The 22,305-nt window shown below is 43.1% G+C and overlaps 1 pseudogene; it reads left to right on the top strand.

The window, feature by feature from the left end:
• Positions 1 to 22,305, top strand: part of LOC127441166 (trimethylguanosine synthase-like) — a 42,978-nt pseudogene that overhangs the window by 3,917 nt on the left and 16,756 nt on the right.

The raw sequence follows: 22,305 nt of genomic DNA, 5'->3' as shown, positions 1-22,305 counted from the left end.
ACAGCAGTGTTTCTCAACTGGTATGACTTCAGGAACCAGATTTTATGCCATTTACACTGTAACTTTGCAACAAACTCTTTATTGTTGTCACAGGTATGCTCTAGAAGTGTTTGCCACTAGTGGCAAATTGCCCATTGTTGTCAAAAGTTTGTTGCAGGTTCACCACTGTTAGTGAACTTCTGGCAGTAGTTTGCGGCAAATCGCAAAGCTCCTTTGCATGTGAAAATAATGAGTGTCAAATCTGCAGTATGCTTGCCAGAACTCTACATTTTGTAAGGGTTTAATTGGACGCACAACATTTGACGTGAACAAAGAAAGATTATTCTCCCTCTTTGAAGCTGTTAAGCCTATTTATTTTGCTCAATCATTACTATGCATGATTATATGTTTAGTTGCATTTTATTATTTGAGTTAAAGGGATAGTTCACCCAAATATGAAAATTCTCCCATCATTTACTTACCCTCATACTATCCCAGATGAGTATGACTTTCTTCTGCTGAACTCAAACAAAGATTTTTAGAAGAATATCTCAGCTCTGTAGGTCCATACAAAGCAAGTGAATGGTGACCAGACCTTTGTAGCTCCAAAAATCACATAAAGGAAACATAAAAGTAATAAGACTCCAGTGGTTAAATCTGTATCTTCAGAAGCGATATAAAAGGTGTGGGACTTCAACTGTATGCAGTTGTGTTCCTCTTATTTTGATGTTTCTCACCCACACCTATCATATCACTTCTGAATATATAGATATCGATATAGCTTCAACACACCAAATTAAAGGTTAATTGTGTAATTTTCTGTGCCACTAGCAGCACGAAACAGAATTGCAATCAATTTTACTGTTTTGAAACAGCTTTCAAAAACACTGTAGTTCGGAAAACAGGTAAAACTGCCCCAAATTCATGACACTGGTTGATCCAATGTGCTTATGCCCAGCTGGGCCAATCTGGAAGATCAACCAAAGAAATTGCAGTTCTGTTTGGTGATGTTATTGGCACAAAAATCACACACTTCACCTTTAACTCTCTTCTCATGTTCTTCAGTTAACTTCAATTAGCTCTGTGTGGGTGTTAATGCTTGTTATTTTTTATTGTATAGTACATGATGTTGATAAGAGGAACAAAACTGCATACAGTTGAAGTCAGAAGTTTACATACACTTAGGTTGAAGTCATTAAAACTCATTTTTTTAGCCACTCCACAGATTTCATAGTAGCAAACTATAGTTTCGGCAAGTCGTTTAGGACTTCTACTTTGTGCATGACTCAAGTAATTTCCCATCAATTGTTTACAGACAGATTGTTTCACTTATATTGACTATATCACAATTTCAGTGGATCAGAAGTTTACATACACAAAGTTAACTGTGCCTTTAAGCAGCTTGGAAAAATCCAGAAAATTATGTCAAGCCTTTAGACAATTAGCCAATTAGCTTCTGATAGGCTAATTGGCTATTTGGAGTCAATTGGAGGTGTACCTGTGGTAGTATTTTGAGGCCTACCTTCAAATTCAGTGCCTCTTTGCTTGACATCATGGGAAAATCAAAAGAAATCAGCCAAGACCTCAGAAAAAATGGTGGACCTCCACAAGTCTGGTTCATCCTTGGGAGTAATTTCCAAATGCCTGAAGGTACCACCTTCATCTGTACAAACAATAGTATGCAAGTGTAAACAGCATGGGACCACGCAGCCATCATACCGCTCAGGAAGGATCATTCTGTCTCCTAGAGATGAACGTAGTTTGGTGCGAAAAGGGCAAATCAATCCTAGAACAACAGAAAAGTACCTTGTGATGATGCTGGAGGAAACAGGAAGAGAAGTATCTATATCCACAGTAAAACGAGTCCTATATCGACATAACCTGAAAGGCTTCTCAGCAAGGAAGAAGCCTCTGCTCCAAAACCGCCATAAAATGCCAGACTACAGTTTGCATGTGCACATGGGGACATAGATCTTACTTTCTGGAGAAATGTCCTCTGGTCTGATGAAACAAAAATTGAACTGTTTGGCCATAATGACCATTGTTATGTTTGGAGGAAAAAGGGTGAGGCTTGCAAGCCAAAGAACACCATCCCAACCGTGAAGCATGGGGGTAGGGGTGCTTTGCTGCAGGAGGGACTGGTGCACTTCATAAAATAGTTGGCATCATGAGGAAGGAAAATTATGTGGATATATCAAAATCAAATCACTTTTATTGTCAGACAACCATATACACAAGTGCAATAGTGGGTGAAAGTCTTGGGTGCAGTTCCAAGCAACATAGCAGTCATGACAGTGATGAGACATATACCAATTTACAATATACAGATTTACACATCACAATTTACATACCTAATATACACATAATTACACACAACACAATATACAAATAATAATATACAATGTACAGTATACAATACACACAATATGGAATACACATACAATATAGAAAACATATTATACAATAAAAATAGTATATATAGTATATATAAAATATACAGTAGGTTGTATTGTACTGTATTGACATTCAGGCTGTCAGTTGATAGTCAGTTGCCAGTGTGTTGTTAAGAGAGAATATAAATTATGACAATCCAGTGTGAGATAATAAGATTTATAAAGTGCAGTGCTGATGTATATTGATCGTGAGAGATCAAGAGTTCAAAAGTCTGATTGCTTGGGGGAAGAAGCTGTCATGAAGTCGGCTGGTGTGGGTCCTGATGCTGCGATACTGCCTGCCTGATGGTAGCAGTGAGAGCAACCCATGGCTCGGGTGGCTGGAGTCTCTGATGATCCTCCAAGCTTTTTTCACACACCGCCTGGTATATATGTCCTGGAGGGAGGGAAGCTCACCTCTGATGATGTGTCTGGCAGTTCGCACCACCCTTTGAAGGGCTTTGCGGTTGTGGGCGGTGCTATTTCCATACCAGGCAGAGATGCAGCCAGTCAGGATGCTCTCTACAGTGCTGGTGTAGAACCGTGTGAGGATGTGGCGGTTCATTCCAAACTTCCTCAGCCGTCTCAGGAAGAAGAGGTGCTGATGAGCCTTCTTCACAATGGCCTCAGTGTGGACAGACCATGTGAGTTCCTCAGTGATGTGGACACCGAGGAACTTGAAGCTGCTGACTCTCTCCACCGGTGCTCCATTGATGGTGATGGGACTGTGTTCTCTGTCTTTTCTCCTGAAGTCCACCACAAGCTCCTTTGTCTTGCTGACGTTGAGGGAGAGGTTGTGCTCCTGACACCAGCGTGTCAGAGTGTGCACCTCCTCTCTGTAGGCCATTTCATCATTGTCAGTGATCAGACCTACCACCGTCGTATCATCAGCAAACTTAATGATGGCATTGGAGCTGTGTGTTGCCACACAGTCATGTGTGTACAGGGAATACAGGTGTGGGCTGAGAACAAAGCCCTGCGGGGCTCCAGTGTTGAGGATCAGTGATGAGGAGATGTTGCTGCCCATTCTAAGCACCTGGCGTCTGCTTGACAGGAAGTCCAGGATCTAGCTGCACAGCGAGCTGTTTAAGCCCAGAGCCCGGAGTTTCACATAAAGCTTGGAGGGCACTATGAGGTTGAATGCTGAGCTGTAGTCTACAAACAGCATTCTCACATAAGTGTTCCTTTTTTCCAGGTGGGAGAAAGCAGTGTGTATTGTAGATGCAATGGCATCATCAGTGGAGCGGTTGTTGCGGTAAGCAAACTGCAGTGGGCCCAGTGATGGAGGCAGCACAGAGCAGATGTAATCTCTGATTAGTCTCTCAAAGCATTTGCTGATGATGGGGGTCAGAGCAACAGGACGCCAGTCATTTAAGCAAGTGATTTTGGATTACTTTGGTACAGGCACAATGGTGGACATTTTAAAGCATGTGGGGACAACAGACAAGGAGAGGGAAAGGTTGAAAATGTCCATAAAAACACCAGCCAGTTGATTCGTGCACGCTCTGATGACGCGGCCCGGAATGCCATCTGGACCTGCAGCTTTACGGATATTCACTCGTCGGAAGGATCAGGTTACATCCGCTACAGAGACGGAGAGTGAACTAACCTCTGTAGCTTCGGCCGCGAGAGCTCTCTCCACGAGGGCGGGGTTATTTCCCTCGAAACGAGCATAAAAAGTATTTAGTATTTAGTTCACAGCGGAGTTTTTATTCCCTTTAAAGTCCGTGATGATATTAATTCCCTGCCACATGCTTCTAGAGTTGATGGTGTTAAACTGTCCTTCAATCTGGTCCCTGTACTGGCGTTTGGCTGCTCTGATAGTTTTGCAGAGTGCTTAATTGGCTTGTTTATGCTCCTCCGCATTCCCAGAATTAAAAGTGGAGGCCCGCGCATCAAGTGCAGCACGAAAATCGCTTTTTATCCATGGCTTCTGGTTTGGGTAGATCCGTATTGTTTTGGTCGGAACAACATCCTCTACGCACTTTCTGATGAAACACGTTACGCTATCAGCGTAAATCTCGATGTCGTCATCAGGCGGACAGGAACATCTCCCGGTCCACGTGATCAAAACAGTCTTGTAGTGTAGATTCTGATTGGTCCGACCAGCACTGGATCGTTCTGAGGGCAGGTGCTTCTTGTTTCAGTTTCTGCCTGTAAGCGGGCAGAAGCAGAATGGATGAGTGGTTCGATTTGCCAGATGGTGGGCGGGGGAGGGATTTGTAGCCATCCCGGAAGGGAGAGTAGCAATGGTCCAAAACCCGGTCCCCTCGTGTGTAGAAACTGATGTGTTGGTGATATTTTGGTGCAATTGATTTAAAATTGGCTTGGTTAAAGTCCCCGGTTACAATGAACGCGGCCTCAGGGTAAGCGGTTTCCTGCTCACTTGTACTCCCATACAATTCCTTGAGTGCCCGGTCTGTGTCGGCTTGTGGTGGGATGTACACAGCAGTGATAATGACCGCTGTGAATTCCCTCAGTAGCCAGAATGGTTGACACAGAAGCATGAGAAATTCCAGATCAGGAGAGCAGAAAGACTTGATAGAATGTACGTTCCTCTGATCACACCAGGATTTGTTGATCATAAAACATACACCACCACCTCTGCTTTTACCTGAGAGGTCTTTCGCTCTGTCCGCTCGGTGCACGGAGAACCCCGCGGGTACGATGGCTGAATCTGGAATCTCAGAAGACATCCAAGTTTCTGTAAGGCAGATAATGCAGCAGTCCCTCATCTCTCGTTGTAAAGAGATCCGCGCTCTCAACTCACAGAGCTTGTTGTCCAGAGACTGAACATTTGCCAGTAGAATGCTGGGTAGTGGTATAAGGTATATGTAAACTTCTGACTGCAACTGTATATCATGGTTTCAAGCTGTAACAATAAGATTTGAAAAAGTCCAAGTAGTGAGTATTACATTACAATATATCACCCCTGTAAAGGCTCACAAAGTGAGAAATTAGCAGATGTGTTTGCTTTTTAGTCCTTCAGTTTAACAGTACGTTGGGGTTTAATTACTCAATCTCAGTAGTTTGATTACTGTCTGTTGTCTGACGTGGCCACCTGTGATCAGGATGTCTTTACCCTACTGTTGGTATCACAGTGACATTAAGCCAGAATTCTGTTTGCTAAAATGACAACACCATGTGTGTCACGCCATCCTTTAAAAGCAGATCATATTCCCTAGAGGATTTTTTATCCTATATTGCTCTAAACCTGTATGACTTTAAGTGAATTTTTGAAAGATATCCTGGCCAGTCTTTTCCATATATTGAAAGTGAATCAGGACTAGAGCTGTCAAGCTCCAAAATGACAACAACAAAAAAAGCACCTTAAAAGTGTCATAAAAGTGGTCCATTTGATTCGTGCACTATACATCAAGTCTTCCAAAGCCATATGAAAGTGATTGTGTGAAGAACAGACTGAAATTTGAGTCATTATTTATTTAAATTCTTGACATCCATTAACTATTAGCTCTTTTGAGTGAGATATTCTTTATGAATCGACTGATCCAGTCTGACAAAACCGGTCTGACTGATTAATTAACAAATCTAATTACAAATCTGAACTGATCAGTTCTCGAAGTCGATGCAATGATTCAATTTCCTGGTCACAGCACATAACAGCTCTCTAGGGGGGAAGATTATCAGTAAATAATTACTTAAATTTGGTCAATTCCTCACACAATTGGCTCCAGAAAACATAGAATACAAGGCATGGATGAAATAGACCACTTTTGGGATATTATTATTGTGCTTTTTTTTTTTTTTTTTTTTTTTTTTTTAGCTTGACAGTCCCAGTTCTCAATATATAGTAAGAGAGGCCTGATTATTCTTCAAAAATTCACCTTTTGTGTCCCACGGAAGAAAGTAAGTCACACGGGTTTGGAACGACATGGAGGGAGTAAACAATTTTTGGGTGAACTATTCCTTATATACATAATCCAATGGTGTGTGATTGGCTGTTTTGCTCAAAGTCACGAGCTGGATGCCGAGGAGCTTGGGGAGGAGGCATGGGATGCTCTCTGCCTGAGATGTGGCCCACAGCCCAAGTATGACCCCAGAGAGAAGCTTCACACCTCTTTACAGCTTTGCAAACAATCAGCACCTCTACTAATGTCCAAACATATATCATCATGGCAGGTTTGACAGTGTTGTGAAGCTGAAAGCAGGCCAGGGTCCAAACAGAAGCAGCAGGAGGAGTGAGGAGAACTGGAGGCCCTCAGAGGCAAGAAAACAAGCAGCCTGCAAGATCATCAAGCACATCTTCTTTACTGATGATGGACCTCAAACTACAAAGCCAAAGAGCAGCAAAACCCACCAGAAAGTAAGAGTGATTTCATTTGCTCCCTTCACACATTATATTTAAAGGAATAGTTCACCCAAATCCATATGACATTTTCTCTTCCCTGGAACATAAAAGGTGACATTTTGAGGAATGCTAATGCTGCTGTTTTCCACACAACAGCCCATACGACTCATGCGTTATATACCATGTAAGTAATTAATCACTGATAATATTCCACTCCACTGCAGCTTTTGTATCTCATTTGCGCATATGCAGATTCAACTCCATGCCAGTTTGGATGTTAATGATGCCAGCAGCAGTCGTTCTTATATGTTTCGTAACCAATCTTGACATGCCAGATTTGAATATGAGGGTGAATAAATGATGACAGAATTTTCATTTTCAGGGTGAACTATTACAGTGTTTGTTTAATCATACATTTGTTTTTAGTTAATTATCTAAAGGCAATTTAATCAGTTCTGCCAAAGATAATTTTGGATGGTAGGACTGCAGTGAGTAGAACAGATTTGATTGCTTTTTAGAGGCAGTTTCACAAAGTTTCTTTATTTCTCATACATACTGTATGCTTTTCAAATACACTTCTGCAGGAACTTTTCAAATCTCACTCTTATTGTACCGTTAGTTGTACCTTAAGAGTCTGTCACTGTTTATCTCCTAAGTGCTACTTGGCATGTAACTGTATGAGCATTAACTAAACAATAAAATTTGTATGTTTGCGCTCTTTCCTGAGTGTTTATTGGCACATGGATTTGATGGCTTACATGTATATGCACCATGTCGTTCTGTTCGCCTTACACCGGATCAGTGAAGCATATCATAACTGTGACGGGCTCAGAGGTGTGTGGGTATAAAAAGAAGAAGAGGGTAGAGAGTGGGCATAAACCCAGGAGGTCTGCCACTGGATCTTTATGTAGACTGCACAGAACTGCTTCATCTAACACCCCATCACAGCATCTCATTCACCACCTGCTTACTACATGCTGCCAGCTCCTGTCAGACAGACAGAGGCACTCTAACCTCCAGTCTCACCCCTGACACGGACACACACATTCCCAGCTATCAAACACACACAGGACAAGTTCAAAAGTTTGGTAGCTGCCACTGGCATTTTGAATATTCAAAAAGATGGGAATCTTGGAAAGTTTTTAAGGCCAATGGTTAACATTACTTGAACACAGGGATTAGAAACAAAATGTTTTTCATTTCTTCTCATTCTGACAGAAATGGTAATTTTGTTCTGCCATTAGTTACCGTTGCTTACAAAGTCAATTTTTTTTATTAATTTATAATTTATGATTAAGGGAAATCCCTCAAGAATTTGTAATGTTTTTTTAACCTGGATAAATGTGCATTTATGTAGTTATTACATATAGTTGTCAAAAAGGTTTCCTTGAAAATCAAACCACGCTTATAATTTTCAACTACAAAGTTTTCCTGTTTTACAAATCAGATCAACGTTGTTGTCCTTTTGTTGCAACTTGTTAGCAACTTACATTGTGTAATTTATTTTGTAGAACCAAACATGGAAGTGTCTTCAAGTAATGTTAACCACAGACCTTATTTTACTCATAAATTGAAAACCGCTGTTTTATAAATTCATTCAAAATTCTCAAGGCGAATTATCTATCCGGGTAAGCCTACACATTGACGTAATGACTGAACTGCTCTATACAGTAATTCAATTTGGGATGAAAAATTTTTCATCCCAGTGCATCTGCTGGACTTTTTAAAGGTGAATGTCTGAGTTTAATGCCAAGGATTCAGCCAGCAAAGGTTTCATGTAAGACTGGATGTTAGCCACTGAAGAGACTAGACTGCAATTTACTGCAGTGCTTTGAAATTGATCTCTTTGTAGCACAAATTGGTCTGGTGGATGAAGAAAACTTTACTGCAACAGACATTATCACCAGTATCTTTTCAGGCTGGATGCCTAAACAGGACTTTGTTTGTGGTTCAATTTTATCACAACGACTGCTGCAATTTTGCTGTTATCTGACCCTGTTTTCTAAGTACACCGATCTGCCACAACATTAAAACCACTTGCCTAATATTGTGTAGGTTTGAGTATTTCTGTAACTGCTGATCTCCTGGGATTTTCACACACAACAGTCTCTAGAATTTACTTAGAATGGTGCCAAAAACAAAAAACATCCAGTGAGCGGCAGTTCTGCGGGTGGAAATGCCTTGTTGATGAGAGAGGTCAACAGCGAATGGCCAGACTGGTTCAAACTGACAAAGTCTACGGAAACTCAGATAACCGCTCTGTTCAGTTGTGGTGAGAAGAATAGCATCTCAGAATGCTATTCTGAGATGTGGGTTGATGCTGTTTTGGCAGCACGAGGGGGACCTACACAATATTAGGCAGGTGGATTTAATGTTGTGGCTGATCATTGTATATGGGCCAGATTCACTGATTAAAGTGCCCTTTAATTATACATGAAGTCAAAGCGGTCTCTGTCGACTTTCTTAATGCACATTCCTGGTCTTATTGTGGACAATTCTTTGTTGCTTGTTGTACAAAAAATAAATAAATAATAGTTTGTCTATGTAATCTCTCATCAAAATGATTTGCCTTTTTGGCTGCCATATGCTTATCTTGCATTTTTCAACCCCTAATATGTATTATCCAGTTTTCACTTTCCAGTCAATTGCTGATGGATAAAATAAATATATTTTTTTATTATACCTGCACTTTTTTCTCATCTTATATCCTGTTTAATGTTGATTTTATTTCCTTTGGTTGTGAATTTGAACTTTGCCTGTTGTAAAATGCAGATATGAAATCTATCAAACCTGTATTTGATAGATAATTTTAGACAATGTCTGGCATGCTTGCTTTAGCTCTTTATCTGAAGAGGAAGTCCCTGTGACAGTGGTATGCAGTGTTTGTGTGTGTTCTTCCCTATAACCCAAACCTCTATATACAGTACACTCATACCCCATCAGGTCCAGAATTTCCTTCAGCATGTTCAGACGGATGTTAACTCTGAGGAAATGACCTCAACCTCCATGCCCGAAGCTTTAACTGGGCCATGTGAGATAGCAGAGGACCGAAGTCTACCTAAGCGAAAGGAAGAGGGTGACAACGAGGAGGAGATTGATGGGAAGTCTCCTCCGATCTGCAGAAGTGAGGAACATTTGAAGAACACACAGCAGGCTTTAACAACAGAATCAGAAGAAAGGCAGGAGAAGGACTCATATCCCAGAGGAGAGCTGCAGCCTTTGGATATACCAGACTTCATGCTCCCTGATGCTCCTGAGGATGCCAAGGGAGGTTGGTATTCAGCACTGTGCTTTTACACATTACAGAAGTGATCACTTTTTACCTGTATCTACAGCCTTGCAATCTCCAAGCCAACAATTAGCACCATTAAGCTTCTCATTGATTTAATCATACTGTTTCCCTTTTTAGCAGACTGTGTGCAGGTTGTTAAAAAGAAAAAGAAAAGGACCAGGAAAAGTAGAAAGGATGTTAAGATGCCTCCTGAGATTGCAGCAGAACCTGAGCTGGCCAAGTACTGGGCTGAGCAGTACCATCTGTTTTCCAGGTTCGACGAGGGCATCAAACTTGACCATGGTGAGTCAGCACAATGCCAACCTCTTTATTTTAGGGAAATCCTGAATTCGTTGTCACAGTATCTCAGAGACAGTACGTTTTTAGGCACTTTACATAAATAGGGTTCACAACTGGTTCACACTGATTTTTAGGCAGATGTTAATTGCACCCTGATGCAAACAGTGGCAGATTTTATTTGCACACCAAACCTAGCACAAATACTGTCAGATTCTGTTTTCACCACAATTTAAATATTACAATACAGTATAGGGGCCGTGCTGTGTAGCAGGTGTTGTTTACACCTGGGTGTTTTTCAGACAGCACAACAGATCTGGATATGATGTCACGTGGGAGGGCTTCTGGTGGAGGTAAATAATACATCACATAAAAAAACAAATAATATTACATTAAAAATGTTAAAATATATTGTCTACTCACTTTCCTGCAACAATAAAACACACAGCTTTGAAGTATGTATTCTTTGTATTGAGCCAAGAGGTTAGTGCGTGAATTTTCGACCTCCTGTCGGTCACGTATCCTCTCGTCATACTGATTAGCGGTTCAGAGTTCACCAAACTTGAACTTTAGATACACAGTATAGTATGAAATTTCTTCGCATGAGCTTGCGATCAACATTTTTTTTTTTTATTGATGGTTAAGCATGTCCTTTCACTGACTATTTGTAGAAAAAGAAAATATGACTTGAAAGAGCTATAAACTGTGGTTGATGGCTGTTACGGGTAAAGGATGGGCAAGGAGGAGGCGGGAACCGGCAGAACAGTCAACGTAAACTTTAATGACATAAACTCAACTTAAAACAACATAAAACAAAAATAAACACACACACACACAGGGCTGTGTCTCACTCTCTCTCGAACTGGCATCTCCGGCTCCCCTTTATCTCTCTCTCACACTGATTACGAGACTCAGCGCCGGTCGTGCACCCTCACAGCCCGGCCACCCTCCTCCTTGTCACACTCCTCCCCTGCCCGTTTCAGGCCGGGGGCGTCATCCAGACTGGCCTACTCCTAGATGCTGCCCTTCCGGCCGTTCTGCCAGCTGATGGTCCACCCTGCCTCCTGGGAACCTGGGGAGAGACGAGGGGAGGGGAGGGACACAGAGAGAGAGAGAAGAGAGAGAAAAATTTGCTCGCCAGTCCCCAGACACGCCATCACCTGGTCCTCAGCCACTCCTTCGCCCTCTGGCAGATGACAGCCGCTCCTCCCTGGGCGGACGGCAGCGAGACCTCTGACCCCTGGCGGATGGAATGGCTCCTCCCCTTCCTGGTGGATGGCAGCGGTTCCTCCGATTCCTGGTGGCTGGCAGCGACTCCTCTGTCCCTCGGCGGACGGCCGCGGCTCCTCCCCTGGTGGACGGTAATGGCGAGGACTCCACGACAGCGCATCCCTCCTCCTTCCCAGGTTTTGGCACCAATGTAACGGGTTCAATATTGGCAAGGAGGAGGCGGGATCTGGCAGAACAGTCAAGGTAAACTTTAATGACATAAACTCAACTTAAAACAACATAAAACAAACAGGAGAGCACACTTTTCTTTCCCTTCACTGCACTTCTCACAACTAGTGAGCTCAGGCTCAGAGAGGGGGCAACCTTTAGCTCTGGTGCTTTACCTGTGTTCTCCTCTCTACTCCTGCCTGCAAAGTGGGCCACTTTACTAATGGGCACAGTATATTACACAGAGCATAAACCTGCTTGCTTAATCTCTTTTCCCCTATCTATTTTGATGACAGAACTGCTAAAGAGACTTTTTTGGCCATTTTTATTCATAGTATGGAAAAAATGGGCAGATGAAGAGGGAATGGATTTGCAAATATTGTGAGCTGGATTCAAACTCTTGTCGCCAACATAAGCAGCACTGCTTAATGTGTCAGAACATGTGCACTAACTGCTAGATCAATTGAGACAATCGTGACTTGTATTGTGCTAGATATAAGTTCATAAAGAATGAATTCTCATTTTAAACTTGTTCTTCCGGTGATCCTAAACACAGCTAGAATGCATGTAAGAGTGCTTTAACACTAGGGGTTTTGCACCAGACTGAGTCTGTTTGACACCAGAGTTTGGTTTGGTTGGTGTGATAAAAGTTCCCTATCTGTCACTCACTTGACGTTGTGTCAATGTAGTGACACTAGGGGTCACTCTTGGGAGCCCCAAACACCTCTGCTTTTTGAAAAAAGGCCAATGGGAATTTGCACTCCCCCGGACATACGGGTATAAAAGGAGCTGGTATGCAACCACCCATTCAGATTTTCTCTTCGGAGCCGACCGGTTGTGTTCAGTGAGCTGAATTACTCTGCCGATCCATTCACTTCGAAAAGCTGTTGGATTTACGGTGCATTACAGCAGCTTTTCCCCCTCTTGCACTGGTGAAGTGCAGAGAATACACTCTACATTCTTCCTACTAAAAGGGTATATTATCCCTTCTTAAAAGAGTGGCATTAACGGAGAGCGTCTTTTTAAAGATGCCCCTCTGTTTGTGTATTTCCTGGTTGCGGTCGTTACCTCTCCACTTCCGATGGCCACAGTCGTGGTCTTACGTGCTTGGGCACTGCCCACGCGGAGACAGCGTTCGTGGACGGGTCATGTTCTCACTGCGAGAGTGTGACCATAGCAACGTTGCGGTCGTGGTTTTCCCTTTGTTAGAAGGAAAGACCACCCCAGCGGCTCCCCCCCTCTGTCCTTCTACCTACGGGTTTGAGGCTGCATCGGTTAGCACTGGGGGTGATTTGGGGACCCCAATGGGAGCTACTCCGCCAGGTAACTCCCCACGGACCTCCCATTCCCCAGTACGCTCGTTTGCCCCGCTGGGATGAGACTGCCGGCTCGTCTCAGGGCAAGTTCGCGATCTCGTTTCGGCACTCGCGAAGTGGATGAGCTCTCGATTGCAGCATCAGAGAGTGGGCTGTCCAGTCTGACGTTGAGGACTCTACTGGGCTCCCACCTTCGCACTGGCTTCAGACTCGAGTCCCGAGATGGGCATGGTGCTACGGGACACATCGCGTGGTCATCATGCCGATCTGTCGCCGCCTCTTCAGCCCTTGGACCGACCTTGCATTTCTATGGGCAGGGGTTCCCCTAGAGCAGGTCTCCAGGTGTGTTGTGGTTACGACGGACGCCTCCAAGACGGGATGGGGCGCCGTATGCAATGGGCACACAGCCGCCGGCTCCTGGACTGGCCCGTGGCTGCGTTGGCACATCAACTGCCTCGAGTTGTTGGCAGTACTCCTCGCCCTGCGGAGGTTCCGGCTGTTGATCCAGGGCAACCACATGTTGGTCCGGACGGACAACACAGCGACGGTAGCGTACATCTACCATCAAGGCAGTCTACGCTCCCGTTGCATGTCACAACTCGCCTGCCGTCTCCTCCTCTGGAGTCAGCAGCGCCTCAAGTTGCTATGAGCCACTCACATCCCAGGTGACCTCAGCACCGCAGCGGACGCGCTGTCACGACAGGTTACACTCAGGGGAGAGTGGAGACTCCACCCCCAGGTGTTCCAGCTGATTTGGAGTCAATTCGGTCGAGCACAGGTACACCTGTTTGCTTCCCGGGAATCCTCCTACTGCCCACTTTGGTATACCCTGACTGAGGCACCCCTCGGTATAGACGTGCTGGCACACAGCTGGCCCCCTGGACTACGCAAATAAGCATTTCCCCCAGTGAGCCTACTTGCACAGACCCTGTGCAAGGTCAGGGAGGACGAGGAGCAAGTCGTCCTAGTAGCACCTTACTGGCCCACCCAGACGTGGTTCTCAGACCTCATGCTCCTGCCGACAGACCCCCCCGGTGAATTCCCATGAGGAAGGACTTTCTTTCTTTCTGGACGGGACACGGAAGACCTAAGTGGCCTACCACCCGCAGTGATAGACATGATCACTCAGGCTAGGGCTCCCTCTACGAGGCACCTGTATGCTTTGAAGTGGCGTCTGTTCGCTAAGTGGTGTTCTTCCGATGCGAAGACCCCCAGAGATGTGCAGTCGGATCGGTGCTTTCCTTCCTGCAGGAGAGGCTGGAGGGGCGGCTGTCCCCCTCCACCTTAAAGCTGTATGTAGCCACTATAGCGGCACACCACGACACAGTGGATGGTAAGTCCTTAGGGAAGCACGACCTGATCATCAGGTTCCTGAGAGGCGCTAGAAGGTTGAATCCCTCCAGACCGTTTCTCATCCCCTCATGGGACCTCTCTGTAGTCCTTCGGGCTCTACGGGGAGCCCCCTTCGAGCCCCTGGAGTCAGCTGAGCTTGAGGCACTCTCTTTGAAGACTGCCCTCCTGACTGTGCTCACTTCCATCAAAAGGGTAGGGGACCTGTAGGCATTCTCTGTCAGCGAAACATGCCTGGGGTTCGGTCCGGGCTACTCTTACGTGATCCTGAGACCCCGACTGGGCTATGTGCCCAAGGTTCCCACGACCCCATTTAGGGATCAGGTGGTGAACCTGCAAGCGCTGCCCCAGGACAAGGCAGACCCAGCTTTGGCGTTGCTGTGTCCGGTGCGTGCTTTACGCATCTATTTAGATCGCACACAGATGCTTTGGTGGACAGCAGAAAGGAAGTGCTGTCTCCAAACAGAGGATCGCCCACTGGGTCATTGATGCTATTGTGATGGCATATCACGCTCAGGATGTGCCGCCCCCCATGGCGCTACGATCCCACTCTACTAGGAGTGTAGCTGCCTCCTGGGCCCTGAGCAGTGGTGCCTCTTTGGCAGTCATCTGCAGAGCAGCGGGCTGGGTGACACCCAACACCTTTGTGAGGTTCTATAATCTCCGGGTTGAGCCGGTTTTGTCCCATGTGTTGTCAGGTCCGAACAGGTAAGTTCCGGGACAGCTGGCCAGGTGTACTGCTTGCGTATAGCATCTTTCCTCTCCCATGAGGTGAAGATGTGCGCCTTTGACTCCCAGTCATGTTCACAAGTTGTGATCCCTGGATGACTTTCCTCCTTAGCCCTGTGGCAGACGAGTTTGCAGAGAAACTTGCTGCCGGCCCAGTACATGTGCTAACTAAGACCTGTACTGGGGTAGGTGCTCCACATGTGCTGGTTCCCCATAGGTGACCCCATGTGATATATCTTCCGCTAAATCGTTTCCCTGTCAGTAAACTGCATCTTCTTTGGGCGGAGGCCCCTCTGCCCCCGGTCACCATGCTTGTAGAAACTCCTCCCTCCTCAGGTAGGACCTACCATGCAACTTCTCCACATGACATACTTCCGACAAGACTTGGTAAGACCATGTGACATACTTCCACTCAAAATACCCCCCCCCCTTCTCTGGGCGGGGTGTGGTCTCCGCAGTGTCTTCCCCTTGGGAGTGACACCCCCCGACTTAGACATTTATGGCCCCCAGTCAGTTAACAAATTCCACTCTTTTTGGGGAGAAAAAAAGAGGAAAAGAGGCCACGGCTGGGCTAGCCTGTCCCTATTTGTTGGACAGTTGACTTGTTCCCGAAGGACCGTTTGACGCTCATAAGAGCATTGGAGGAGGTTACGTGATGGCCTGGTGCACTGGCTACGAGTCACACAGTGGTCTGCCCGTCTTGCACCGCCAGTCCACATAACACAGTTCAGCTAGTTGTGGCGTTTTGTATAGGGACCCCTAGTGTCACTACATCGACACAACGTCGAGTGAGTGACAGATAGGGAACGTCTTGGTTACTTTCGTAAACTCCGTTCCCTGATGGAGGGAACGAGACGTTGTGTCCCTCTTGCCACAACGCTGAACTACCTGCTGAAATGGCCGGGACCTTGTCTCGGCTCCTCAGCACAAAATCTGAATGAGTGGTTGCAAACCAGCTCCTTTTATACCCGTATGTCCGGGGGAGTGGCATGCAAATGCCACTCGCCAATTCCCATTGGCCTTTTTTAAAAAAGCAGAGGTGTTTGGGGCTCCCAAGAGTGACCCCTAGTGTCACTACATCGACACAACGTCTCGTTCCCTCCATCAGGGAACGGAGGTTATGAAAGTAACCAGGATGTTTTCTAGACTGTTTTTATAGGAGCGTCAGAAATTAACTTTTCCATAAAGGGGCGAGAATTGCCCACTGGTTTGAATTTTCAGTTTCAATTTTAACGTTTGTAAGGCCATTTATTTCTAAATATATAAAAAGTATACTGTCATTCTTATATTCAAACACTTAAATCACAGTTCGTACAAGGTGCTTGAACTACTTGAATTTGGCTTTTTTAAATTTAAGTCCTGGAAATGTTTTAATTTTTAAAACACTAGACCTTAACGCTTACTTAATTTACAAATTTAAAACTATGACTTGCACTGCACACAAATAACTAATATTGGCATTATATTCTTGTTGTTTAGCCAGAGGGGAATCTTATGGAGTTTTGTGTTCCTTGCCACAGTCACCTTCAGCTTGCTCACAGGGGTTCTAAATACAATTATTATTTAATTATATAATTTCTATACAAATTTTATAATCATATTAAATAAAACTAAACTATGGTCCCTGTGAGACATTACAGATATTACAGTTTAATTTTTTTTTGTTTTGTTTTTTTAATGCATGATTTCCTATAAAGCTGCTTTGAAACGATGTGTGTTGTGAAAAGCGCTATACAAATAAAAATGACTTGACTTTATTCAAAAACCACCATACAAAAGCCAGACTACAGTTTGCAAGTGCACATGGGGACAAAGATCTTACTTTTTGGAGAAATGTCCTCTGGTCTGATGAAACAAAAATGTAACTGTTTGGCCATAATGACCATTGTTATGTTTGGAGGAAAAAAGGGTGAGGCTTGCAAGCTGAAGAACACCATCCCAACCGTTTGATGTAAACACTGCCACAGACACACTAAGCTCTACTTTAACAACCTGTTTAGACAACATCTGTCCTATCTCCTCTAGGCCAGCATGTGCTACACCCTGGCTATCTGACGTCCTTTGTGAACATCGGACTGACCTCAGGGCAGCTGAGAGGAGATGGCGGAAATCTAAAGATCCAGCAGATCTAGGTAAATATCAGTCTCTGCTTGCAACTTTTTCAGATAACGTTAAATCTGCAAAAACCTCCTATTACCAGAACAAGATCAACAGCACCACAGACAATCGCAGCTTGTTTAGAACATTCAACACACTTCTCTGCCCTCCCCCTCCACCACCTGACACATCACTGTCCATGATTCCTGATAATATCTCCCAGGGGAAGCATGTATAAGGCGAAAAGCAGAGGTCCTAAAACTGATCCCTGTGGCACTCCATCCTTTTGTTTGATTTGACAATTCCTCGTTTATACAAATAAAGTGGTAGCGGTCTGATAAATAGGACCTAAACCATGCTAATGCAAGTCCACTAGTGCCAACATAATTCTCCAACCTATTCAAGAAAATGTTGTGATCTATCCTGTCGAAGGCAGCACTAAGATCTAAAAGCACTAGAAGAGAAATGCAGCCGTGATCAGATGATAAGAGCAAGTCATTTGTAACTCTGATAAGTGCAGTCTCTGTACTGTGATGGGGCCTAAATCCTGACTGAAATTGTTCATATATTCCATTTCTCTGTAGAAATTAACATAGTTAGGAGGACACTACCTTTTCTAGTATTTTCGACATAAATGGTAGATTTGAAATTGGTCTGTAATTAGCCAATTCTCTAGGATCAAGCTGTGGCTTCTTAATAAGCGGTTTGATAACTGCCAATTTAAAGTTTCTTGTAACATGTCCTAAGTATAGTGAGGAGTTAATAATATTAAGAAGAGGTTCTGAGATTACTGGGAATACTTCTTTTAAGAGCTTAGTTGGTATTGAATCTAACATGCATGTTGTGGCTTTTGAAGTTTTGTTAGCTCTTCATGACCTATGACAGTGAAGGATTGAAGTTGCTTGTGAGCAAAATTATGAGACACTGTTTTCTGAGGTGCTGTGACAATTGATTGCATAGTTCCAATTTATTTCTGATTATTTACATTTTATCAGTAAAAACATTCATGAAGTCATTACTATTGTGCTGCGATGGAATATCTGGTTCAGTTGATGCTTTATTCCTATCCAATTTAGCCACAGTACTGAATAAACACCTAAGATTGTTGTGGTTATTTTCTATGAGTTTGCTAAAATATGCTGACATAGCAGCTTTTAGTGCCTGTCTGTAGCTACAGACACTATCCTTCCATGCACCGCGAAATACCTCTAATTTTGTATTCTTCCACTGGAGCAGTGGCTTCTTCCTTGCTGAGCAGCCTTTCAGGTTATGTCAATATAGGACTTGTTTTACAATGGATATAGATACTTGTCTACCTGTTTCCTCCAGCATCTTCACAAGGTCGTTTACTGTTGTTCTGGGATTGATTTGCACTTTTTGCACCAAACTACGTTCATCTCTAGGAGACAGAATGCTTCTCCTTCCTGAGCGGTATGGTGGATGCATGGTCCCATGGTATTTATACTTGCATACTATTGTTTGTACAGTTGAATGTGGTAGCTTCAGGCGTTTGGAAATTGCTCCCATGGATGAACCAAACTTGTCAGAATTTTTTTTCTGAGGTCTTGGCTGATTTCTTTTGATTTTCCCATGATGTCAAGCAAAAATGCATTGAGTTTGAAGGTAGGCCTTAAAATACATCCACAGGTACACCTCCAGTTGACTCCAAATAGCTACTTAGCCTACCAGATGCTAATTGGCTAATTGCCTAAAGGCTTGGAATCATTTTCTGGAATTTTCCAAGCTGTTTAAAGGCACAGTTAACTTAGGGTATGTAAACATCTGACCCACTGGAACTGTGATGTAGTCAGTTAAAGTGAAACAATTGACAAATTACTTGTGTCATGCACAAAGTAGATGTCCTAAATGACTTGCCAAAACTATAGTTTGCTAATATGAAATCTGTGGAGTGGTTAAAAGATTAGTTTTAATGACTTCAACCTAAGTGCATGTAAACTTCTGAATTCAATTGTGTAACAGAATGGCATGTACTTGTGCAAGTGGTAATGTATGTGCAAGGTAGGGGTATGTACAGTTATTGAATTAAATATGTGAATTTACATATGTACATGAGATGTGTATTTACATTATTGCACTATGGGGGAGTCCTGAGGCAGTTTAATTGTTCAGGTGGAAAATGGCCTGCGGGTAAAAACTGTTCTTGTGCCTGGATGTCCTGGCGCTCAGTGCTCTGTAGCGCCGGCCAGAGGGCAACAGTTCAAACAGGGAGTGGACAAGGTGTGTGGGGTCCACAGTGATTCTACCTGCACGTTTCCTCACACTGGAGACGTACAGGTCTTGGCGGGTGGGCACCAATAATCCTCTCAGCAGTCCTGACTGTCCGTTGTAGTTTCCTTCTGTCTGATTTGGTGGCTGAACCAAACCAGACAGTTATAGATGTACACAGGACAGACTCAATGACTGCCGTGTAGAACTGTGTCAGCAGCTCCTGTAGCAGGTTGAACTTCCTCAGCTGTCGAAGGAAGTACAGCCTCTGCTGAGCCTTCTTCACAATGGAGTCTATGTGGGTGTCCCACTTCAGGACCTGAGAGATGGTAGAGCCCAGGAACCTGAATGACTCCACTGCTGCCACAGTGCTGTTCAGGATGGTGGTTGGGGGGTGGGGGGGGAGTGTGGGGGGATTTCTCCTGAAGTCCACTATCATCTCCACTGAGGTGAAAATGACTGATCTAGTAGGGCTGCTCGATTATGGCAAAAATCATAATCACATTTATTTTGGTCAGTATTGAGATCACAGTTATTTAACACGATTACTCATTGACTTTGGAAACATCATGCATTTATTGAATTTTAACAAAAAAAAAAAAAAAAAAAAAAAATCTTTTTAACAGTGGATTTCCTTGAACTTGAAATGTAAACTGCACTGGGTAGGGGAGGAGGTTATTGTCATATGATAATTATTTTATGTTACGTATGGTAGTCAAATAAAGTAAAACCTCCATTGCCATCATTTACAGCAGGGATGCTCACACTTCTATGGAATTATATCTACTTTTTCATCATGTTATTGCAGTAAGATCTACCATGTACAATAAAGGCTATATACTTTATCACAATACCAAAATTTCAGTAATCGGTAGTGAAATCTGACGGTTCTCAATACCAGCTTCAAAACCACAACAAATAATAACACTAAATTGTTAATTATGGAAGAATGGTTTCAAGTTCTTTAGTAATTATTCAAGACTAGAAAACAGTCAGTAATAAAATAACAATAAAAAACAGCAATGATTAGAAATATATTAAAAATAATAGAACAAAAAATACAAATTAAGAAAATTCAGTGCTTTTTTAACAGCTTTAAATGTTTTTAACAGTAGTAGGCTATCAAGCATTCAAGTAAACATTCAGAATGAAATGACACATTAAAACTACTACTGGTCTTCACTGTATGATTTTAATACATTAATACTTTTTAAAGCTACTAAAGTTATTCAGTCAAGAGCAGTGAGTGTTTTCTTGTTTTCTTGTTATGGTTGTTTGATTATTATAATGGCACACTAGACCACAGCAGGTTAGGGTTAGCTTACATTTATACTTACAAGTCTGACATTTAATACAAATCTGCTTTTTTCTCTGCTGTCTACATTCACTTTAGACATCACTATCTGTGTTTACATGAATACCTCACCAAGACGGGCATTTTGGCGGAATTTTGAAATGTATTTGACCATTCAGGTGCGCATTAGCACGAGCATTTCCGGAACATGCGCATGTTCAGCACACACACATATGCTGCCTGTCAATCAAACAGGGCGCAGCTGTTACTAGATCGTTAGGGAATTATAAAATTACGTGATTACTTTCAACAGCAGAATTAGAATATGAACTTTCTAATAAGTGACACAGGCCTAGGCTATTTCAAATATTGCCGGTTATTTTTTGTTATTGACATTTTAATCAGTCTGTTCCAATCAGTTATCCAGTTGGGTAAGGAAAATTCTCTTTCACTTGCCCCTTCAAAAATGCACTTGTCCCGGACAAGCGATAATGTCAAGCCCTGATTAAATATTGTATTCAACATTCTCCGATAAAAAAATGTCTTCTGCAGTATAGCTCCTAAAGTAAATGTGTGTTGTTTTAAATTAGTTTTAGGTATTATTTTGGAAAACAAGCCAAAAAAGACTAATCAAAAATGCATTTTGTTCCAGTGTATAATGGGCTAAGACTGCACTCTCTCGCCTTTATGTTCACTTCGATCCATCATTAACTCACAAAATGCAAACTTTCTCTTCTTAATTGAGCTTTCTTCATGATAAGATACACACTGTGAATATGACAAATATTATGATTCACTACATTGTGAGCCATCACGTTATAATCTAGCTGCAGCAAACGTGTGCGAGTGACAAGCGTCCCCGTGCCAGAATGTGCATCAGCCGGGAGAAGATTGAATCTCTTCCCCGGTCATTTCATGCAACTCATAGACACGGCTCTGACCGTACAGAGAAATGCCAGTTTCGGAGTTTATTTTCATAACACGCTTCCTTATTATTTGAACTTTAATAAAGGATGCTTTAAAGATATAATGCCAGCTGTTTAATTACGAAACAGAATGCAGCACAATAATCATTTTATCTTGATTATAAAAAATCATAATTGAAAATAAAATTCGATTAATTGCCCAGCCCTAATTTCTCCTTAAGTCCACTATCATCTCCACTGTTTTGAGCATGTTCAGCTCAAGGTTGTTGTGACCGCACCAGACAGCCAGCTGATCAACTTCCCATCTGTATGCAAACTCGTCACCGTCGTGGATGAGGCCAATGACCATGGTGTCATCTGCAGTGCAATCATTCGTGTACAGGGAGAAGAGCAGTGGAGAGAGAATGCATCCCTGTGGAGCACCGGTGCTAATAGTGAGGAACCCACACTGAAGCAGCCATCTGCAGTGCCATCTTTAAACTTTACATTTAACTGTAATATTTTCACACAACTAAATTTGGTGTTGTAAACCATTTAACCCTCATTAGTGTTAACCCTTGCTTCGTTCGTGAAACAAAATTAAATAATTAAAGAGCAACAGTCAAGTTGTCCTTTATGAATAAAAATTATGTCAAAATGTTA

Source organism: Myxocyprinus asiaticus, chromosome 5 (assembly GCF_019703515.2).
Source record: "Myxocyprinus asiaticus isolate MX2 ecotype Aquarium Trade chromosome 5, UBuf_Myxa_2, whole genome shotgun sequence".
Taxonomy (NCBI): domain Eukaryota; kingdom Metazoa; phylum Chordata; class Actinopteri; order Cypriniformes; family Catostomidae; genus Myxocyprinus; species Myxocyprinus asiaticus.
Note: the sequence above shows the minus strand (reverse complement) of the source record. Positions and strands in the feature narration are given on the sequence as shown.